This window comes from Rhinolophus hipposideros (assembly GCF_964194185.1).
Source record: "Rhinolophus hipposideros genome assembly, chromosome: 10".
Lineage (NCBI taxonomy): Eukaryota > Metazoa > Chordata > Mammalia > Chiroptera > Rhinolophidae > Rhinolophus > Rhinolophus hipposideros.
The window spans coordinates 53,427,451-53,443,425 of record NC_138056.1 but is presented as its reverse complement, the minus strand read 5'-3'; the positions used below and the strand labels follow the sequence as shown (position 1 = coordinate 53,443,425).

Genomic DNA, 15,975 nt, shown 5'->3' with positions numbered 1-15,975 from the left:
CACAGGTTCTGGGGATTAGGATGTAGACATGTTTAGGAGAGGGTGTTATCATTTGGCCTACCACATTGAGATTCATATTAATGTGTTATATTCCATGAATAATATAATCTTAGTCATTTTTTTTTTTCAATGAGGTCCTTCACCGGTATGAAATTTTCTTGAACATTTCTCTGGATTTCACAGCCTATTAAATTTAAAAGTCCTTTTTAAACTGTATGCTAATTTCTAGGGAGCTTCCACTCTCCCACACTATGTCAGTCCCATCTGAAATAAGTTCCTTTTACTGATTTCCATAAACTATATCTATCACATTAGTCGTGAGTTTTGCCAGTGTTACAGAAAATTTGGAAGTTTCTGGGAATGTCTCTCTACCTCATTGATCCCTTCTTTCCTTTTTTCATTCGTATCTTTCCCATCCCTCCTCTTGTCCTCTACCTCTCAGATATCCTGGATTCTTTAAATTTTTCTCTTTCTACTATGCAGATTAGTTCATTTTTGAACTAATTCAGTTGTTAAACTTGAATAAAACATACCAAAGCACATCATAGCAAGAGACTTTCATTGAATAAGTTTCTGAGTCTGTTGAAAATGACTGTGGCTATAGCTAGCAAAATGATATTTCTTCCAATTATAAACATAATACTAAAAGTTATATAAAGATTGTTATAATAAATAATACAAAAATTATGCTGTCTTCAATTATTTGGACACATGTTTGATATGAATATCTGAATAACATATTACTTGTTGACATTCATCACAGTAATTTGTTTTGCTTAAGTACTCATTACTTACCAGGAATTTTGTTAATTGCAAATTCAATAAAGACGAATAAAGCATAAGGTCTTGATTTCATTGGCTCACAGTTTCACTGATTTACTTTAGCCATTGTCCATCCATATCTTTGGTGTGGCTGTCACCTTTAGTGAATTATCTTGTACCTACCCATAGATTATGGTCAAGATAAATTTATAACAGAAGACCTGGGTTAGACACTACTATAAATGGTGTCCATTAACTTAATACCAGTTGCTATGGAAATAACAATATTAAAATAGATTTTTGAAAGTTAAAATTGTTTTCCTGAATAAGGCATACTTCTAGCACAATGAGATCTCAGAAATTCTGGTTCTTCTCTGCATCCACAGTGTATATACACCTCAGAGAGCTTTAAAATGTCAAGGAGTTTCTCTTCATTCTCTCTACCTGGCATATAGTAAGTGACAAAAAATTAAAATATTTGTTGAATGATTAAATATCAATGCATTTAACTGTAGCTTTGCTCTTAGCTATTAGATTATATTGCACTCTACTTATCATATTGTATCATGATTATTTTATGGACTTTCTGGCTCCCTTCTAGACTGTGAGTTAAAAAAATACATATATACAGTGGTTTTGACTTCTGTAAATCTATAGGCCGATGCTAAATTCAGAGACTAGCAAAGAGGATGTTTTGAATGACAGTTTCTAGGTTGAGATGATTATTCTTTGGAGACCACACTCAAGATAAGTGATCAATGGAAAGGATTTAGAGATTAGGAGAATTGTACTCAGAGCATTGATGCAAGCTGAGATATATTCATTTGTCACACCCAACTCACGTTCTTTTTCTCGTAGATCATGTTAGCTACCTTAGAAGTTTCAGGTGAAGGTCAGCTATATCTATAATATGATGTCAAGTTATAATAAAAACAAGTCAAACCAAATTCTACCAAACACACAGAAATTTATAAATATATTCATTAGCAATCAAACACAAACCAGTGTATGCAACCTATATTGTAATCTCAATAAAGTCATGGGGTATTTTTAGTTCTTCTGACCATGACCTGGTATGAAAAGGTCACTTGAGGTGGATGTGAACAGAAGTAACTCTTGTAATGGTCATTGGGCAATTACAAATTCCCCGACACTCTAGTCCAAGCATAAAACACTTTAGGGCCCATCTGTGGCCACTGTCCTTGAGGATATAGTTTACAGGAATCATTCAATTCTTACATTGTGATAATGAAAAGAGAAGCCAGTCTTCCTAAAGTATATGAACAAATATGCATATCTAAATGCCTCCAATTTCATCAGTGAGAACCTACTTCTAATAGTCATTATGCTAATTAACAAGCCCCTAATTGGTGAATACAAATTCATTTTGACATTCATCAGGTTAATTACCAAAGCCTCAGGTGATAATGGAGAGATACATACAAGAAAGCAGTGTAGTTAACTCTGGAAGATGGTCTTTCTGATATAATGCCAAGTGAACACCACAGAATGTGTTTTTTTAAATTATAGTAGCTAAGATTTGTATCTTAAACTAACACAATCATAGTATCACCATTAATGTTAAATTGCATATATGTGTAAATGTGTGTGTGTGTGTGTGTGTGTGTGTGTGTGTGTGTGTGTGTAATAAACTACACTGCATTCTCTTCCAGGGGACATCTGCTCTCAAGAATTCAGGTTTAGGGCTTGTGATCTAGGTGGTTTTAATAGATACTCCAAAAATAATCTGTCTTCTTGGAAGTCTTCTCTCTAATCCAATTCCAATTTTACTTTTAATCTTATCTTCAGTTTCAAAATTATTTGTAGAAATTTTGTATAAAATAATTCAGAGTTATTTACTCATATATGCATTTGATATCTATGATTAGTAGATGTTTTTCATGTGATATTTTCCTTCCCAAATAATTTATAAACTCATCCAGAGAAAGATTTTATTTTTTCCATTTTTATTTGATTATCCATTAATTTCATAAATATTTAGTGACATCAAGCTAGGTTTGTTTGTGTTTTGTTTTTCACTCTTTCTTTTGCTTTTCCATGTCCATATATAACTGGGATCAGTACACAGCACATACCCTGTAAATATTGATTGACTGAAAAATATCCTATTATGAGACCATCATTATTGAAGTTTGAAAGTTTCTTTTCCTAATTTCAAAATGCCTTTTTCATTTTAGATCACCTCAGGTAGCTGTCTCACAGCATCAATCTATCGATTCTCACTGCACGGGGTGAAGAAGGAACCACCAAATCAGGTATGTCTTCCAGTACCAAAATGTACTGATTCAAAATCAAATACATATAATAGACTTCAGAGTGAAACTTTAAAAATATTCTTACAATAGAACTTGAAGCAATTGATTTTGCTAATTAAATAAAAGTAAGGGACCACTTTTTTATTTTATTTTATTTATTTATTTATTTATTTATTTACTTACTTACTTACTTATTTATTTATTTAATTTCACCCCTACTACAAGATCTCTCTAGTGGAAAAGAAAGTATTTATACAAGTACTCATTAAAGCTTCTACATTGCAATGTACTCCACCTAATAATTACCCTCTCAACATATATTCTATCTAAATGTCTTTAGTCACAGTCCTTCTAATGTAATCTGGGTGTTCATTGTTCTTTTGTTTGATATGCACTGGAAGACTGCCGCATCTTACTCTAATCAGTATTTGAATGCATTGTCTGTTGAAATGAAAGTAACAATGATTAGTAGGGCAGATGTTTCCCTGCAATGTGAAAATGGAGGGGTTAAAACCACAAATTAAACTGAATACTCAGTCTTTGCATGCATTTTTCAAGATGGTTGGGTACAAATTTTTGTGAAGTGGAAATCAGATTGTAGTCAAGTTATAAAGACCTTCCAAATAAATGATATTTGGAAACAGATATGCTGTTCACTTTGGAGAATAGACACAGAACTGTAATATGTTGGTAAAATATATCATTTGCTTTTGTGGATAGTGATTTGACAGAGACGGGGAGAAACATAGAAAGAGAAAACAAAACAATTAGAATTTCATGTCAGTGCATCAATACATCAGTGTTAACAGAAGGATTAGAAGAGCCTATGACTGGATTATCATTATTGATTAGTATATTACTATTCTTATTAACGTTAGACATTTAATGGCTTGTTGGCTGAAAATGCTGTAAAAATCAGTTGCTCATGGCAGTTGTCAAAATATAAAGATCGTATAGTAGTTAACTACTAATATTGGTCATATTCATCTCTTGTTTATCCACATATTTCTTAGTATTTTTCATGGGGGTTTCTAATTTATGAGGTCATGAGAAAAAATTAAAACATAATGTATGCATCAATGAACTGGCATTTATTTCACAGTTGAGGAAAGAATTGAGGCCAACATGATTCACATTTTTTTGTTTTTTTGTAAATAACAATATTGTAATGCATACCTTATGTTTAAATAAATTTTGTAGTAATTCTTTCCCTTCAACCTTCACAAATACTTATTGAGACTAGGTGATGAATAAAACTGTAGAATACAGATAAGCAGGCCCGACTGGGAGTGAGTACCTCCTACTTAGCTAATGTCCCAAGGAAGAACAAGAGGGTCAACCTTAAAACACCAATTTGCAATGCAACTTATCATCATTTCAAGAATCATATCATATGATTTTCTGATTACAACAGCCTTACTCATCAGGCTGCCTTTTTTTTTTTTTTTTGTCTGATTTGCTTAAACAGTTATTAAGAAGATGGAGGAGTGTCCCTCGGTTAGAATGATTCCTCTGACTACTAACCTGCTCAGATTTTGTACAAAATCACTATCTATATCTCTAGATTATGGGCCATCGGTCTAACCTCCATTAAAACTTTAATCTCATAGAATAAGGGGGTTGAAAATGAAGCATCTTTGGAGTCAAAACCCTTAATTAAGAGGTTATTAGTCTTCCTCGTTGAGAAGTTGGCACTATGGTTGAGTTTCTGTGTTTCATGATGCCTGCCTTACATCATTTCTTACCTGCCTTCCCCCTACACACATTCATCACTGGTTTTGGTCAAGGCATTTAGTTAACATATGTTTTCGTTTGTTTTATGAACTTAGCCTAAAGTTTTTCAGCCAAGCTTACATTTCAAAAATCAAATAAACAAAATGAAGCAAGCATTTTGTAGTTCATTAGACTGCCTCCATGATTCTGGACAGAGCGTTTAAACCCTCCCCTTTCTACTTACTGAATGAAAGACCTCTGTTGGAGGAACACTAGCTACTCTCACATAGGTATGCAGTATCTTAGTTCGTTCTTATTTATGTATTTGTTTGGTTATTTTTGGTATCAAAGAGATTTATCTAAATATATTTTGATTGTCCCTTTTGATAATCTGGTCATTTGATCTTTTTATTGCATGGACAGAGCATACATTTTAGATCCAAGTAGACTTAGGATCATGTCCCACATTCGTCTTTCACTAGCTGTGATTCATGAGAAAGTAAATTAACCTCTTTTTCTACAGTTGCTATGTATGCAAGTGGGAAATGATATAATCTAAAAGGTTTTTTCCAAGAATTGAGTTAGGTTATACTTTTCAAACACTTAGTATATGGGTAACATAGAGCAAGCACTCAAAAAAGGTTAACTGTATTGTGGAATTTCTTAGATAATTAATCAGAGTGTCATATATGATATACCAGGTATACCATACAAATGCATCCGCATTTTAAGATATGTTAACATTTTGGTCAACATTGTTCAAGCAGTAGTTTGCTGTAATCAGAAGTGTCTGATTAGTTCATTCACATAGTCTTTTCTTTAGATTCCATATATAAGTGAGATCATATGGTACTTGTCTTTCTCTTTCTGACTTATTTCACTTAACATAATGTTCTCTAGATCCATCCATGTTGCTGCAAATGATAAGATTTCTTTCTTCTTTATGGCTGCGTAATACTCCATTGTATAAATGTACCACGGCTTCTTAATCCAGTCATCTACCGATGGGCATTTTGGTTGTTTCCATATCTTGGCTATTGTGTAAAGTGCTGCAACCCATCTACCAACCGAGAGTTGGTAGATGGGTGTGGGGGGGGGGGTTGGGGATAAGGGGAAAGGTGAAGGGATTTGGAAGCAGCTGGTAACCACAAGATGGCCTCAGGGTTTTTTTGAAAATTAATTTGGGGAAGGTATTCTATAATGTTGTAAAGATTTTGTTGGGTATCCGATGGACATGCGTCCTATTTGGGAGACCACCTCAGGGATACTGTGGATACCTGATCATGGCATTGTACACCAGAAGCTAAACATTAATGAATGCCAACTATAATTTTATATATATAATGTGATGGTTCAGTGTGAGGTCGGAGGGATAGTGGATGGGGGGAGGGGGGTTCACAGTGTGAGGGATATAAATGATGAACGTCTAAGTATTACCTTGTCTTGTACACCTGAAACTAATAAATAAATAAATAAATAAATAAATAAATAAATAAATAAATAAAAAGAAGTGTCTGGACGCTGAGGGTAACCACTTTGAGCACCTCTTGTAATTGCAGAAGTGAAACGTGACTTGTATTCATCTTTTGTTATCGGTATCTATTAATACAGGTTTTTCGTTTCTTAAAATGTGCATACACTATTTTTGGCACCCTCTGTATATATCATATATATATGATATATATGAGATATACATGTATCATATATATGATATTTACATACCTATGTATATGAGAGAGAGACATTGAGAGACAGAGACTGGGAGAGAGAGAGATCACATGGAATAAAAATGGCTTATCTGTTTTCAAATAATTGTAGTAGAAGAAAATCTCAGCACTAAAACTCACTGAAGATAGTTTGAAGTTTGAAATTGGCAGTGCCACAGGTTGATTATAATTGCAAATACAGAAAGGTAGGAGTACAGGGTGTTCTATATAGATCTCAATATTTGAGAAAGCCAATGTAAAAGTGACCGTGATATCACCTAATCCAAAGTATTTTAAGACCGGATTGCTTGTTTGTGTTTGTTTTATTTGCTTTGGTTTGGTTTCTTATGTGGAACTACACTGTATATGAAAGTTATATAAGGAGAGCTGATCTATTTGGGGATGGGAGAAGCTCAGATTCTGGTCTGTTCACCTCCTCCACTAACGCCACCCCTGAGTTTACTTTGAAGCCACTTCCAATGTTTCGAGAACACAATTTAAAAAACATTGGTTTAGTCCAGTCCTTTAAATTTTAGGATGGAGAAAGTGCAGCCAGCATTAGTGAAGTGACATGTGCAAGGTCACATGCACACTGAGAGAAGGACGGATCTAGGTATGCTGAATCCCACACACTGCATCATGCTGACTTTTCTGAAGAATACATGTCAAGTTTAGGATGGCAGTATGGCTGTGGGAAACGTGGTCTACCCTCCCGTTTTGCCATTCAATCGTTTTGGTGGTTATACATGTGTGACAGCCGCAGTTCTTGAAGTGTGGTCCTCAAACACCAGCAGCAGGATAACTTTGTAGAAATACAAATTAGTGGTCCTATCCAAACCATGTGAATCAAAAACGCTTGTCGTGGGACTCAGCCACTTACGGATTGAAAGCACTCCAGAGGGTGCTGACATTTGTTACAGTTTGAAAACCTCTGTATTAAAGACATTCTTTGGGAATTAGCTCCATCTGTAAAATATGTTTTATTATATGGCTTACTTACTACTTGGAAGATACATAAAATTCTATAAAGAAAAGACTAGAGAGAGAAGAATGAAACTTAACGTTGCTGATCACCTAACATATACCAACGAGTCTTTCATTTCTATTAGGTATCTTCTTTAACCCTTATTGCAGCACTCTGACGTATATATTACTGTCTGAACTTTGAAGGGAAAGTTAGACACAGAGAGAAAAAAATAACTCGTTTAAGATCATTCAACTGGAAGTTGCCCAGCTAGGATTTGAACCCAGATGTAGTTGACTCAAAAGCTTTAAATCTTCCCGTTATGAGGTGAAACCCGCTGGGCTTCACACATACCTGGGATGGAATGTCTACAACTCCAGGGGAAAAGCCATGCATTCAAAGTTTGTTACCATTATGGTGTATTTCGATGTTGATTATATTTGGAATATAATACTCGTATACCTCTCGCTTATGCTACATAGAAACAATCTGTCACTCTGACATGAGTATGTCTTCTACTCTTTTTCATTTGACTTACATCTATTTGACTATCCATCCCCAAATTTTTATGTACTAGCCTTACTGTGACAAACTAATATATATGCATATATTTATTTTTTCTCTAACGTTTTATGTAATAAATAAATATAGCTCCAGTGTGTCCTGTTTTGGGACATCTAAAAAGTTTTTGAAAAATGAATCATCAACTTAGATATTATGTAAATAAGATCATGTAACTATTATGCAAATGTAATTACATATAGAAGTAATTGCAGGGATATGCACTGCAAACTTCAGAACTGTAATATAGGGAATTATAGAAGAAGGTAATTACATATCATGTTTCCTAAAGCTTTAACATCTAGAGAGAAATTCATCCATTTTTATATCTGAAAGAGACATTTAATGTTTTACTTTGTTTTGCAGTGTGGGTATGGTGAAAGGATGGTCTGATTAGGGTAGTGGGGGATGAGAAGATATTGTGAACTTGTAAGATGTTCCTATTGTGAAAGCATCTTAGTTCTAGAGCTGGAACAGTATGTGTCAGTTACAAGCTTTGCTGATCTCTACGTGAGGCTGATATTCAAAGGCCAGGAAGGAAATTTCCCCTCGCCCACTTCACCTTCTAGAGTTCTGCCTGTAAGAATGTCAGCCACATAATCTGGTACCTGGTGAAGTTCTGGAAGACTGAACTAAATTAGACAGGTTGTACCAATGGCTGCCAAAAGAAAAATAATCTAAGAAGATATAAGACGATAAAGGCACAGAATTTAGCAAAGCAGTATATGCAATAATAGTATCTGAGGACGTGTATCAAATATTGTATCCATCTGAAGGATATGATGGAGTATGCATATAGAAGAAAACACTAGAAATCAGAAGTTAATGAGATCAGATTTGTAAGCAGAACAAGAAAGAAGTTCAGGTACTCAGTCTTTTTTATTCTTATTATTAGTTAAAGGTGTACAAAACAACATAATTATTAGACATTTGCACACCTTACAGAGTTATAACCCCACAAGTCCACCATCCATCTGACACTGTACATATCTATACTCCCTATGCTGTCCTTTACAGCCCATGATTATATATAGACGGACAGGTGTGTTGAAAGCGAAGGGGAGTATTTTGGGGGGCATTCATAGCAATGTGCCTTTTACTGTGATAATTTTTTTTTAATTTAAACATTCACCATATCGTTTGATCACACCTACATATTTAATTATATTTGACATTCAATATTATTTTACATTACTTTCAGGTGTATAGCGCAGTAGTTAGACATTTATATAATTTATGAAGTGATTCCCCTGGTAGGTCTAGTTTCCATCTCACACCATACTTAGTCTGATTAGAGACAAATAAACGTTTGGGAACCAGATCAGCTAACTTTGAAATTCAAGACTCTGTGGACAGCTTTTTTTTTTCTAGGACAAAGATAGCAATTAGTTACTTATCACTCACAGACCCTATCCAAGGTCAAGCTGTATTCATTTCTCTAAGTAAATGTCTCTCCAATTTCTTTACTTCTCTTTATCTTCACTGCTATAACCATACTCCATGTCACCATTATCTCTTGCCGGAATAACTGCAATTGCCTCCTTACTGGTCACCTAACTACCACTTATTCTTTCCACAATCTGTTTTTCATACTGCACCCAAAGTGATTAATCCTCCAATCACTCACCATTGCTTTGGGGAAAAATATTAAAGTTCTTCACATAATCTACAAGACTCTGCACGCTATTGTATCTGCTTGCTTCTATGGCTTTGTTTGGTGATTCTCTCAGCCCTAGTTTCTCTGCAACTCAACACTGTCCATTTTCAGTTCCTCTAGGTAACATACATTTTCAGGTTTTTTTCTGAGTGGAAAGTTTCCTTTACTGTTTTTTTTTTTTTCTCTTTTAGGTTCCACAGGTCTCAATTCAAAAATTGTTTCACCAGGAAACACTTTCTTGACAACTTCCCCCTGATATTTGTGCACACACACACACACACACACACACACACACACACACCCCCCACACACAGGTTTGGTTATACTTGGTTATATTTGGTTATATTTCCTCATAGCTCTTAAGATTTTTCTTCATAGCACTAGCTAGTTTACAATTATACATTTCTATGTAAATTTGAATAAATGAGTGGCTCTTCCAATAAACTTAATTTACATGAATGCAGGAACCACAACTTTTTTGATTATAGATGTTCCCAAGGGCTTAGACCAGTGGTGGTATAAAATATTTGCTAAGCAGTCTCTTCTTAGATATGACACCAAAAGTGCAAGTGACAGAAGAAAAACAAATAAATGGAACATCACACAATTAAAAAAATTTGTACTGTAAACAATATCATCATTAAAGTAAAAAGAAAACTCACTGAATGAGACAAAATAGTTACAAATCATGTATCTGATAGGGGACTTGTATTCCAAATGTATAAATAACTATTATAGCTCAATAATAAAAAAGGTAAATAACCTCTCAAAAATGGGCAACTAATATAAATACATCCCTCCAAAGGTTGTATACAAAAGATCAATAGGCATATGAAAAAATGGACATTTCTTATTAGGGAAATGGAAATCAAAACCACAGTGTGATGGTACTTTATGCCCACTAGGATGGCTATAATGAAAATTAAGGAGAATAACAAGTGTTGACAAGGAGATATACAAATTGGAATCCTCATACATTGCTGGTAGAAATGTAGAATGATATAGCTACTTTAGAAAACACTTTGGCATGTCTTAAAAATGTGAAACATAGAATTACTATACAACTCCTAGAAATTTCACTCTTAGATGTAACAGAATTCCAAACATATCTTTATACTGAACTTTGTACTCAAGTGCTGTGAAGAAAAATCTTGTACCCAAGCGTTCATTACAGCAGTACTCCTGATGACCAAAACAACCCAAATTTCCATTAGCTGATGAATGGATGAACACGATTTGGTATATTTGTAGTGGAATACTCAGCAGTAGAAGGGAATTAAATGTTAATACATGCTAAAACATGTAAGGAAAAAACCTTGCAAACAGTATGCTTAGAGAAATAAGCAAGTCACAAAAGACTATAAAAGACAATAACAGTCATGATTTTATTTGTAATAAATAGCCAGAATAGATAAATACACAGAGACAGAAAGTAGATTAGTGTTTGCCTATGCGTAGATAGGGAATTAATTGGGAGTGAATAGGGAGTGGCTGATCATAGATCTAAGGTATTTTTTTCTTTTGATACTAAAAAGTTTATAAACTTAGAAGGTAGTGATGGTTGCACAACTTTGTGAATATACTAAATATAGGTGTTTATATACTTTAAACAGATTAATTGAATCATATGAGAATTGTATTTCAATAAATCTAGTTAAAATTTTTAAGTTATGACATGAAAATACTTTTTTTTAATTTAATGTGTGGGTATAGTAATTGCACTAAAGATCAAAAACTGTTAACACACACACACCCACAAAAAGTAATAAAAAACACCAGCGATAGTAACTACATGGGTAAATATATTTTTTAAAAAAAGTCTTATATTTAAATGTGTTTGAAAGATAATTAATTGTTTAGAGAAAAATATTAACATTGTATTGTGAGTTTTGTAACATACAGAGAATTAAAATGTATGAAAATAATAGGAAAGGTCAGGGGAAGAAATGGGAGTATATTATTTCAAGTTATTTTAGTATACGTGAAGTATTATCATAGCACTTGAAGGTAAACTGTAATAAGTCAAAGGTGTATATTACAAAGTCTAGAGCAACTACTAAAGTAATAAGCAGAGGTATAGCTTAAAAAGGAGGTATAAAGCAATTAAAAATGTTCAGAAAGGAGAGACTCTCCCAGCCCCCACAGGAGCTACTTACGGTGCTTGAAGATCCTCACAGCATCATGGTGGCCGGGACCACTATGGCCCCACAGTGTCCGCTGCACTCTCTTGCCACCCACGCCCGTATTCCCTGTGATGAGCTCAGGTGGCTTCGGCTGGAAGAGGGAGCCCTGGGCCAGGAAAAGGAGGTCCTGCTCCTGGGGCACAGCTGCGTCCTGTGGAGCCAGCCCGGATCAGGCTGCACTGTGGGGGCTCTGGAGAACAGGATGGACTCCCCCTTCCTGTCAAGGGCTCACTCACCCAGAGAGATGCGCACGCGAGGTAGCGTGGCGACTGTTGCATTCTTACTAGCTTACCTGGGCTCGCGGGCTTGGCCTCACCAGCCTCCAAGGGTGGGGTGGGAGGTAACGAGGGTGGACATTGTTTCTCTGTGTCCTTTCTTGCATATAGGGCACCCTCCCCAACCACAGACCTTAGCACTACACCCCGTCCCTTCTCAGTCTCTATCCAGGGCTATGAATCAGCCTAGTTTCCCAGCCCTACTGTTCAAAGTCGCCTGCTTGAGCTCAAAAGTCCTCTAAATCTGGTCCAGTATTAACTAATGTGTTGAGTTTGTTGGAAATGTAAAATATGCTTTAAATTTAATCCCACATGCTCATTATACAAATGTGCTGCTTTGTGAAAATTCAACAAACTGAACATTTAAGCTACATGCATTATTTTGGGTGATGATTACACTTGAATAAAAGTTAAAAAAGTTTAGTTAATCCAAAAAAAAAAAAAAAACCCACAAAACAGTATACGAGGATAAGAGGAAAAAGACTACAAAAATATATGGGATTTTTTTTTTTTTTTTAAGGCACAATAGTAAAGTTAAGACTGACTTTGTCAATAATCTTATTAAATATAAATGGACTAAACATCCCAATTAAAAGTTGGAGATTGTGAGAATGGATAAAACATATGTCAACTAGTAACATACATTAAGTATAGAGATACACATAGGTTAAAAGGGGAAAAAAAAGGAAAATTTGATCATGCTAACAGTAAACAAAAGACAGCTGCAGTGGGTATATCAGGTAAAGAATATTAACAGAAATAAAGAGGATCATTTCATAATTTTAGAGTCAATTCATCATAGAAGAAATAATCCTAAACATTTGTGCACCTAATAATAGAGCTTCAAAAGATATGAGACAAAAACCTGTAAGAACTTAAACTAGATATCAACAAATCTAGAATCAGAAATTTCAACACCTCTTTTGTAACAACAGGAAAAGTCAACAGAAAATCAATAAGGTTATAGATGACTTGAAGGACTCTGAAATCCACTGGCATAATTAACATTTATAGACTACTCCAACCAAATGGAGCAGAATGTAGGTTATTTTCAACTGTACATGGAGCATTTAGCAAGATAGATGATATTCTGACTAGAGCATATGTTTCAATAAATTCAAAATAATCCATGTCACCCATATATTTTCTATGACCACAATGAAATTAAACTAGAAATCAATAACAGACATCTGGAAAATCCCCAGGTTTTGAAAACTAAATAACACACTTCTAAATAAGTCATGGCCCAAACTAGAAATCAAAGGAAAATTAGGCAGTATTTTGAACTGGATGGAAATGCAGCATATCCATGCAGTTCGTTGTTTTAGGTCTTATTGTTTAGGTCTTTGATCCATTTTCAGTTAATTTTAGTACACAGTGACAAATAGCAGTCTCGTTTCATTCTTTTGCAGGTGACTTTCCAATTCTCCCAGCACCAAGACTCCCAGACTGTCTTTTCTCCATTGCGTGTTTTTGGCTCCTTTGTTGAAAATTATCTGTCAATATTTATGTGTGTTTATTTCTGTGTTTTCAATTCTCTTCCATTGGTCTCTGTGTGTTTTTTTCTGCCAATACCATGCTGTTTTGATTACTGTTGCCCTGTAGTACAAACTAAAGTCAGGGAGTGTGATAACTCCAGCATTGTTCTTTTTTCGTAGGATTGCTTTGACTATTTTGGGGTCCTTTGTGGTTCCATACAAATCTGATGATTTTTTGTTGTATTTCTTTAAAAAATGCCATTAGGATTTTGATGGGGATTGCATTAAATCTGTATATTGTAATAAAGTTATGGACTTTGGGTTCAAAGAGGATTTTATGAATTTGACCTTAAAGGCAAGGGAAGTTAAAGCTGAAATAAATGAATGGGACTATATCAAACTAGAAATCTTCTGCACAGCAAAAGAAACCATCGGCAAAATAAAGAGGTATCCAAACGAATGGGAGAGTTCGAACAATGCCTCTGATAAGTGGCAAATATCCAAAACATATAAGGAACTCATACAACTCAACAACAACAAAACAAACAAAAAAAATCCAATTAAAAAATGGTCAGAGGACCTGAAAAGACATTTCTCCAAAGAGGACATGCAGATGGCCAATAGATACATGAAAAGATTCTCAACATCACTAATCGTCAGAGAAATGTAAATAAAAACCAAAATGAGATACCACGTCACACCAGTTAAAATGGCTATCATCAATAAGACAAATAGTAACAAATGTTGGAGGGTGTGGAGAAAAAGGAACCCTCATACACTGTTGGTGGGAATGCAGACCGGTGCAGTCACTATGGAAGGTAGTGTGGAGATTCCTCAAAAAATTAAGAATAGAATTACCATATGACCCAGTAATCCCTCTCCTGTGTATCTACCCCAAAAATCTGAAAACATTTATTTGTAAAGATATATGTACTCCAGTATTCATTACAGCGTAATTTATGGTGGCCAAGACATAGAAACAACCAAAGTGTCATTTGATAGATGACTGGATAAAGGGGAAGTGGTACATATATACCATATGGAATATTACTCTGCCATAAGAAAAGATGAAATACTGCTATTTGCGATAACATGGATGGATGTTGAGATTATTATGCTAAGCGAAGTAAGTCAGACAAAAAAAGTAGAGAACCATATGATATGTGGGATATAAAACTGAAAGCAACAAAGGAACAAGACAAATAAATGAAGAAACAAAAACTCATAGACACAGACAATAGTTTAGTGGTTACCAGAGGGTAAGGGGGGTTGGGGGGTGATAGATGAGGGTAAATGGGGTCAAAGAAGTGGTGATGGAAGGAGAACTGACTCTGGGTGGTGAACACACAATGTGGTATATAGATGATGTAATACACAATTGTACACTGAACCCTATGTGATTTTACTAACCATTGTCACCCCCGTGAATTTTAATTAAAAAAATTAAAAAAGAAAATACAACATATTAAAATGTGTAGGATTTAACTAAAACAGAACTTAAAGGAAATTTTATAGCACTAAGTGCCTATTTTAGAAAATAAGAGAAGTCAAATGAGTGACCTTAGCTTCCACCTTAAGAAACTAATAATAGTAAATTAGATGGCAGGTAAGCAAAAGATGCAAGTAATATTCAGTATAATCCCCTTCAGTCCAATAAAAGACAGAAAACCAATAGAGAAAATCAATGAAACCAAAATCATATTCTTTGATAAGTACAGTTGATAAACCTCTAGCTAGACTGACCGAGAATAAAAACAGAATATGCATGCACTACCAATATGAAGAATGTGAGAGTTACATATTATGAACAACTTCACACCAATAAATTTTACAACTTTGATGAAATAGATGAATCTCTTGAAAGACACGAAGTACCAAAGCTCACTGTAGTGGGTTAAATATTGTCCTCCAAACCAGTCTTTGCATATGTAATTAGTTAAGGATCTCAGCATGAAATTTCCCAGTGCTTAGGATGGACCCTAAATCCAGTGACTTGTGTCTTTATGAAAGAAAGGACAGAGAAATTTACACAGAAAGACATAGGGAAGGGCATGTGAAGATCGAGGCTGAGATGGGAGTTACGTTGCCACAACCAAGGAATGCCAGGAGTCACGAACAGTTGAAAGAGAGGAGGAAGAGTTCTCTCGAGTTTTCAGATGATGTTTGGCCCTGATGAAAGCTTGATTACAGACTTCTGGCCACCATAAGTGTGAGGAAATAAATGTCTGCTGTTTTAAGCCACTTTATTTGTGACACTTTGTTACAGCAGCCCTAGGAAACTAGTATTCTCATTCAAGAAGAAATAGATAAATTAAACGAAGCTATAACTTAAGGAAATTGAATGTGTATTATAACCTTCCCACAAAAAAATCCCAGGCCAGGAGGGTTTTACTTGTAAAT

The 15,975-nt window shown here is 34.8% G+C and overlaps 1 long non-coding RNA gene across 1 annotated transcript in view; it reads left to right on the top strand.

Annotated features, from left to right (window-relative positions):
* LOC308503760 overlaps positions 1-15,975 on the top strand; it is a 965,753-nt gene that overhangs the window by 435,245 nt on the left and 514,533 nt on the right. The window contains exon 3 of the long non-coding RNA XR_013994239.1: positions 2,961-3,038. This is a non-coding gene — a long non-coding RNA (uncharacterized lncRNA). The remainder of the gene's footprint in view (positions 1-2,960; positions 3,039-15,975) is intronic.